The following is an 8421-nucleotide window of genomic DNA, read 5'->3' as shown; positions in this document are numbered from 1 at the left end:
AGTGATTGCATGTGGTGAGGACATCACCCTTCATGGTTGACTGTGTCTCTGAGGAAGGGGAATCTTTTTATCTGGGTTAGGATTTCAGTTGCTCTTGTCCCTATCTAAGTCCTGTTGCTGAGTTTTCTTTTTGGTTACCCTAGTGAAGCCATCTGGGACAGTATGAGGTCACTTGGAATGAACATCGACAAAAATCCCCACAAGGGACACTACTTAATGTACCAAGTTTTGCATTTTGCTTTATTTATTTTCTTGAGACAGGTTCTTATGTGGCCCAGGCTAGCCTTGAGCTCACTATGTAGCTGAGGATGACCTTGAATTTCTGATCATCTTGCCTCTACTTCTTGAGTTCTGGGGTTACAAACGTGCACCACCATACCCAGTTTCTACAGTGCTGGCCATGGTACCTAGGGCTTCGTGCTTTGTAGACAAGCTCTCTACCCACTGAGCCCTCAGCTCTGAGTCCTGTGGTTTAAAACTTCACTTGAGCTGGGCGGTGGTGGCACATGCCTTTAATCCCAGCACTTGGGAGGCAGAGGCAGGCGGATCTCTGTGAGTTTGAGACCAGCCTGGTCTACAAGAGCTAGTTCCAGGACAGGCTCCAAAACCACAGAGAAACCCTATCTCGAAAAACAAAACAAAAAAAAAAAAAAAAAAAAAAACTTCACTTGACCCAACACTGTCACTGCCCCTCTTCACCCTATGGAGTGGGTACTATAGGAGTTCCACTGTACAGATGGAGAAACTGAGGCTGGGAGAGAAAAGGTCATAGACAAGCTAGGTTTACTCCCCTTCTGGTTGGCTCCAGAATGATGTCCTTAACTCTATATGTTTTCTTCCCCAGACCTGTCCGCAGACTTTCTCTCTCTGTCTGTGGACCTAAACTTCTAAACATATATGTTCCATCTTACTGCTTTTCATGCGCATATGCATGCCATGGCACATGCGTGGAGGTCAGGAGCAATTCTTGGGGGTCATCAGGTCATCAGTCTTGGCGGCAAGCCCCTTTACCTGCAGAGCCACCTTGCCAGCCCAAACTTCTACTGAAGAGTTCAAGCTTAGCAGTTGGCCTCTCTGGCAGACTTCTTCCTGCCTTGTTAATCTGTTTCCTCTGCTGGCAGTGTTGGTAGTGTCAGGCTCTGATTTCTGGTGGGAAAGGTATCAGGCCTCCCAGGAGGCTTTGATTCTTCCATGGGACAATTTTGCTGGAAGTAAGAACCCAGGAGAGCCCCAGGCTGTGCAGAGTCCCCAACTGCCTTCCTGCAGCTCCATCCCAGAGCCTCAGTGCTCACGTGCCCTCCACCCTCTCCCCAGCTCAGCCCTGCTCAGTATATGAGGAGAGAGACATGATGACCAGGAGAGAATCCTGTCCAACTGCCTCCTTTGCATACGTTCCCTTTCCGGGCACAGGTGATTTGTTCTCCATGGTTAACTGGCACAGACTTGAAGGGGTTAAGAATTCAGGCGTGGCTCTGCTGGATGGTTTCTGTCCTGTGGGGCACTGTGTGCAGCTGGCAGTGGGATTACACTACACTGGAGGGTCCTTCCTCGTTCAGTAGCCCACCCCTAGCCTGCTCCTTCACAGCGAGGTCTCAGGAGTGCAAAGGTGGAAGTCACCAAACGTCCTTATGGCCAGGCCTGGGACTGAGGCCATGGTCGAAGGTTCCATCTCCTTAAGAGGATAGCTGGTGTGTGCAGGGGAAGATGTGACTGACCGTCATCTTTCCCTCTGAGCTGTGCACATTGGCAGACCTAACGGGAGGCTCAGGGTTGTCCCACGGAATTTGGGATCAGGCATATAGCCTCAGGAAAAAAAAACTCTCACCCCATGTGTTAGCAAACACAGCCATGCCACATCTCCATGGAAAAAAAGGCTACTGGAGGCTTCCTCTGAGTGGGAACGGGCTCCAACTGAGCAAGACACACTGATTGTCACTGGACTTTTAGATGTGCTAAGTCTTTTGCCTAGAAAGTTCATTTGCACCCCCACTCCCTCTACGTGACAGAGCCTCCTTCCATGAGGCTGTCCTTCTGTGTCCCCATTGCACTTCCTTTTGTCTGGATCTCCTCCAAGGCATTTGCACGTATCCTGCCTACAAAGAGGCAGCAGCTGGGTGGCTCAGTTCAAGGTCAGCTTCCTGAAACAGACGGGCTCAAAAAAGTAATTAGAGTTATCATTAACCTTGGCTCCCAACTCGATGATGGAGGAAGGAGTCAGAGAGATGAAGAAAGACCTGTTGTGTCCTGGCCACTTCCCTATTGGGGTTCACATCCCCCATCCCAACTGTTTGATACAGAATTTTTCCACAGTGTTTGTCCTTAGGAGATGTCCTTCCCATGGCTGGGCAAGGACACAGACAGCAAGGTCAGTCCTGCCCCGTCTACACGGTAGTCTGCAGCCCAGACCTTCCAGAGTGGAGTGTGAGTCAGGGTCCGGATAGAGTTACACACATGTTCATCTTTTCACAAGAAGCAACTGTCCATGGACCCCATCAGCTTTAATAGGTTCTCTGTAACCTCCCAAAGCTAAAAACTGCTAAGTAGCGCTTCAGTTTCCCCAGCTGTTAGATAAAAGCTTTCTTCCACTATCCGTTTAACCTTAGCCGTATTTAGTGTGTGTGCCTGTAATCCTAGCACTCAGGAGGCTGAGGCAGAATATCAAGTTCAAGGTCATTCTGAGCATCGAGTGAGACCTTGTCTCAAACAAAACAAAAAAAAAACCCAACAGCAACAACAACACAAGCAAGTAAATAAACCTTGAAGCTGGAGGCTGGCTCAGTTAGTAAAAATAGCTACCAAGAAAATGTGAGGACCTGAGTTGGGATCTCAACCCTCATCTAAAAGCCAGCAGGAGCTAGGGACAGAGGATGGATGTCAGGGGCTCATTGGCCGGCAGGCTAGCAGAATCAGTGAGCAACAGCCTGGGTCAATGAGAGACTTGGTCTCCAAAGGTAAGAAGGAGAGCGATAAAGACCTCTGATCTCCACACATGGCTGCATGCACGTGCACACACACTCAAACACACATATGCACGCACACACTCCATCTTTGAAGCTCCGTGGAACCTGTTGGTACCAAAGCAAACGGAAGTTTTAAAATTTCCCTAATTGCCCCAGTGTCTGCCATCAAAGGACTGTAAATGGCCATGCTGTGCGAATAGCACGGGTGGGTGGGCTGTCACTGAGGCTGTTGAACCTCGAGACATCCCATAACCCATCTGCAAAGCCAGAAGTCCAGTTGGGTGGCTCCCAAGTTCCCCTCATGCCCCGCTTTTCAGCCTCAATACCCACCTGCGTGTGGACCTGGGAAATTCTTCATATCGAGGCTTGTGCTGTGCATCGTATGATGTCTCAGCAGCATCTCTGGGTTCCACCTCTCAGCTGCCTGTAGATAACACCACCAGCTATGAAAACCAAAAATGTCTCCAGACGTTAAGCAGTGGCCTCTGGGGGACAAAGTCATCCCTGTGGTTCATGGACAGAAGAAATGGGCTGAGGAGTCTGATGTAATTCCAATCAACCTTTGGGGGGATGATCGTAGAGAACACTGAACTAAATCATCAATGTCTGCCCCTCTTCATAGAGTGCCAAGCCCAGTGCAGTATAACACCACAATTTTATGGAGAAGAGAACTGAAGCCCAGAGAGGTTAAGCAACCTGCCCAGAGCCACACAGGCAATGGAACGAGGAGCAGGAGCTTAGACTAGCCCACAGCTGTAGTCCCATTTTGCTGTTCCACAGAGAACACCCCATGCCAGGAACTCTCAGATTCTGATCACTTCCTCTCCCCCGTGTAATGTCCTTGGGGGAGAGGAAGGCTCACTGCTGCCTAGCATCTGAAGAATCTGAAGCCATTTGCCCAGGCATGCAAAGCCTTCCTGTGTCCCCTGGAGACTTTGTACTTGAGCATCTTTCATGTGTGTTGCCTCTGGGGAGTGTGAGTGGCGGGGGGCAGTTGACAGATGGTGGAGGGACGCAGGCGACAGGCATTCCAGGTGTCTTGGATATCCGTCAGATTGATGAGGCTTCTGTCTCACTCGCAGGACTGCGCCGCGTCCCCTCACTTCCATTTATCATGATGGGAAATGGCGCAGAAGCAAAACCTGAGTCACAATGACACAAGACTTCCCTTGTCCAAAGTCAGGGCAGCTAGCGCAGTCATCAGGGCCACTTGCGAGTGATTGCTCTCTGCGTGCCTTCGTGTCCCCATCTGTAAGTGGGGGTAAATAATAGAATTGATCTCACAGGTGCTCATTGATCAAGGAAAACTTGGTGGGGAGTACTTAGCACAGCACCTGGCACCTAAATGCCCCAAGGTGAGATGGTAACTGTGGTTGCTTGGCGGGCGAATTGATGGGGAGCAGCCTGGCCATTTAAGGACAGGTTCTGTGAGCCCTGCTTGGGAGCCCGGGGCTGGCTTCCACCAGGGTAGCCAACTCCTGATCGTGGCAGATGGACCATGTCTGCTTCTAACAATACTACAGCCCGGAAGCTCAATAAGGGCCATGTTAATACCACCCTGCTTGGAAACTGGATGGGGCAGGGAAAGAGGAGGTGGGAAACAGGGACAGACAGACAGACAGCATGGCACCTACTTACCGTCCAGATTGAGAATCATTGTGAGGTAGTGCAGCAGCTGCTCTGGCCTGCCTGCTCATGGTGGGACCACATGGTTCAGCCATTTTCCATGCTGGTTCCGGGACCAGAGTACAAGCCACCACACCTAGGTTGGCTGGGAGGATTTGGTCATGCTGGTTCCCCCTGCAGCAGAAAGCCATCTGTCTCCTCTATATCCCAGGATCCACGACCGTGCTAACTGGCAGCATGAATAATGGTGGGGGTCGCGGAGGCCAGGTTGGACTTTGACGGGAGCCTGAGATTCACAAAAACAATTACTGGTCTCTGCCGAACAGGCTAGGGATGGGTTCTTCCAGGAGCCCAGGAGCCATGGTTATGTGTAAAGGTGTGTTCTTGGACATAGATGCATGTGCCAAGGTGCAGGTATTCTCCTATGCCAATGGTTCTCAGCCTGTGGGTCATGACCCTTTGGGGACTGACTGACTCTTTTACAAGCATTTTAGATCAGATATCCTGTATATCACATATTTGCATGATGATTCATAACAGTAGCAAAATTATATTTATGAAGGAGCTACAAAATAATTTTATGGTTGGTGGTCACCACAACCAAAGGAACTGTATTAAAGGGTCACAGCATTGGGAAGACTGAGAAGCACTGTCCTATGTGATGTGGGTCTAGAACAGGCCTTGAGCCCTATGGTTATCACAGCCTCTTAAAAAAAATGGGGACAGGTTCTCAAGCATACTATCACACCCTGTCATAGAGACACACAGGACAACCACACAGTACAGAAAGTATAAAAGTCATCAGCCATCAGTGAATATCACAGTAACCCAGGCATGCTACACATGATTTCACCTCTATAACATTCCCAGAGCGAAGGGCTTGGTTCTCCCTAGGTCACAGGGCAAGGAGCTAAGGTTCAGAATGGCTAGATTGCTCACCTGGCATCACTGAGCTGGGAAGCGGCAGATGCAGAGCCAAAACTGGTACCCATGCTTGCATCCTAACTACCCCTTTCCTCACAGTATGGGGTATGGAGCAGGTTACAGTGTTGCCACCATGTTCATCTTCCTGAACCGGAGTAGCAACATCTGGCCAGTGATAACCCACTTCACGCCATCTTGAGAGGTTATATGTTGCTATCCAGAAAGGAGGGTACAAGGACACAGCCCTTCCAGTGCTCCCAAGTACATCCTGGGGCATGGGGGAGGTTCCCACCCAAGTCCTCCGAGTGATGGATGTGTCCTGGATGGCACCAGGCATCATAAAGTTAATCAGGCATATAAAGACCTAACTAGAGAGTGACAGCTACTCACAGTGGCCAGCTAATTGCTTGAGCATAGAATGAGTGGAAAAGAGACAGCCATCAAATCAGGCTCCCTTAAGGACCATCTCAGCACCAAGGACCAAAAGGGACATCTGGGTGTTTGGACTCTGGGACTTCAGGTCTCCGAGCACTGCTCACATTAGGAGGTTTAAGGGGCAGCTAACATGACCCCCTTAGAGCAGAAGCTAGGCAGATGGTACTAGGAAAGCCAAGGTCATTCAAGGTCACTGGGCTGGTTAGTTTTTTTGTCAACTTGATGCAAGCTAGAGTCACCTGGGAAGTAGAATCTCAGTTGAGAAAATGCCTTCATCAGAATGACTTGTAGTGAGTCTGTGGGGCATTTTCTTGATTGATGATTGATGGGGAAGGTCCAGCCCATGATGCCGTCCCCTGGGTTGAAGATCCTGGGAAGCATGAGAAAGGGGCAAGCCAGTAAGCTATGTTCCACCATGGTCTCTGCTTCAGTTCCCACCTCCAGGTTCCCGCCCCGATTTCCCTCAGTGACAGACTATAAGTTACAAGCCAAATAAGCCCTTTCCTACCCCAAGCTGCTTTTGGTCATGGTCTTTATCAGAGCAGCCAAAAATTAGCTCGGACAGAAATTGGTACCGGAGAATGGGCCACTACTGTGACAAACCTGACCCTGTGGTCTTGGGGCTGGGGTCACGAATGATTTCAGAGCTCAGGGCTTGCACAACTACGGAGTGCTCAGGGCTTAATGAGCCTTTGCAGGAGCTTGGACGTAAGAATCGCTGAGAGAGAAGCAGACAGTGGCGGGCAGCCGGGCTTGGGAGATTTCACAGGGATGTCTGCAAGTCCCTTCCAGACTCTATGGGGCTGTTTGTGCGGCATTTTTTGAGTAAAGGATCTGCAATTTCTGCTCGGCTTGAGCTGAATAATTAGCTGTAATTAAGAAAACACCAACACAGCCAGTAACTGGCTAAGAGGAAGGGTCCCCAGTCACGCTCTTCAGCATCTCGCCTGCACACCTCGAGCTCTGGGATGTCTCTTCCTGTCTAATGAAAGGTTACATGTGCTCCCCGTGAGGAGTTAAAGTGCAGAGGAGAAGCCATCAGAGATGCTTCCTGTGGGGGACAGGGACAATGGTCGCTGCCCGTGTTCTGATTTTTCTTTTGTTTTTTCTTTGATGCACACAACAGAGGTATTCCTAACACCCCAACCTCACTTTCACGGCCTGACGAATTCTGCACTCTGGCTTGGGGCTCTTTTCCCACTTAGCAGATTGAGGCGAGGGTTCATATGAGGTTCCCCCCACCTCTTCTGAAGCAGCATTTGGTGGCGGGGAGCTGGAGCTGATCTGCCCAAGGCTTGGGAGTGGAGCATCAGCCTTGCCTGCATGAGGCCCTAGGTTCCATTCCCAGAACCAGAAAAATCAAAAACAAAAACAAACAAACAAAACCTCAAACAGTTCAGACATGGCCAAACTTCCAAGTAGTACAGAGCACAGAGGGAGCCCTTTAAAACTGTGGGTTCCTGAATCTTGCTCTGAGCCCACAGAACCATCTCTAAGCATTAAATGTGCTCCCCAAAGGCTCTAGATGGGCCATGGGTTTGGGGGCCACTTGCTCAAGGATGCATGATTGAACATGGCTGCCCAGTCTTAGTTGGACTGGTCACCGAGGTGGAGCCAAAACCTGATGATGAGAGCTTTGTCACAGAGCTGGGTGGTTGACAGGAAGTGAGGGGTCGCAGTGTGCCCCAAACTCTCCCCTGAGACTGTAAGAACAAATAGTTCTGGCGTGAAAGAGCAGAATGCTTTGTCAGCAGGCTGTGAACCTGCTGGGCACACATGGGGGCAAGGTTCTGACCTAGCCCCTTGTAAAATTTTATTTCGAGATTTGAAATTTCTGGCCCTAGAGGCCTTCCAAGTAGGCCACATTTGGGGCCGAGTGAGTGTCCATATGGGTGGATATGAGCTGCCTTGCTCATTCCTGAGACCTGGGAGAAGAAAGGTCCACCTGCCACCTCATATCCTCCTCCTAACTGCTGTGACAAGGGCTGGGGGCATCAGGACATAACCTTCATTCAGTCTGTAGGACTTGGGCAACCTCTAATGTATGCTCAGGAGACCTGCCTTAAACATATGGGCTAGCAGGCCTTCAAGCATGATGGAAGAATCAGGCATTCTGGCAGGGCAGTTAGAATGCGGGCTTGCAAGTGGGGGCAATCGATGTTCTTATTGTCCAAGAAAAGCAGGAAACTCCTTTAAAATGCTCTCCAGTGAAGCACATTGCAGATTAGATTGGTCGTAGCTGTGTGACCTTTGTGAACCTCTTACCCTCTCTGTACCATGGGACCCCATGATAGATACATCCTATCCCTTAAATCTGAACCACTCCCTTGGCCAGGCTCCTGTGTGGAATATTTGTTCCCCAGATAGGGGAGCTCTTTGGGGGTGACAGTGGAACTTCCCTAGATAGGGCTTTGCTGGAGGAAGAAGGTCACTAGGGACCAACCTTTGGAGATTATCCCACCCCTGGTCCCAGGTG

Source organism: Chionomys nivalis, chromosome 3 (assembly GCF_950005125.1).
Source record: "Chionomys nivalis chromosome 3, mChiNiv1.1, whole genome shotgun sequence".
Classification (NCBI taxonomy): Eukaryota; Metazoa; Chordata; class Mammalia; order Rodentia; family Cricetidae; genus Chionomys; species Chionomys nivalis.
The sequence above is the reverse complement of the archived record's forward strand: the minus strand, read 5'-3'. Positions refer to the sequence as shown.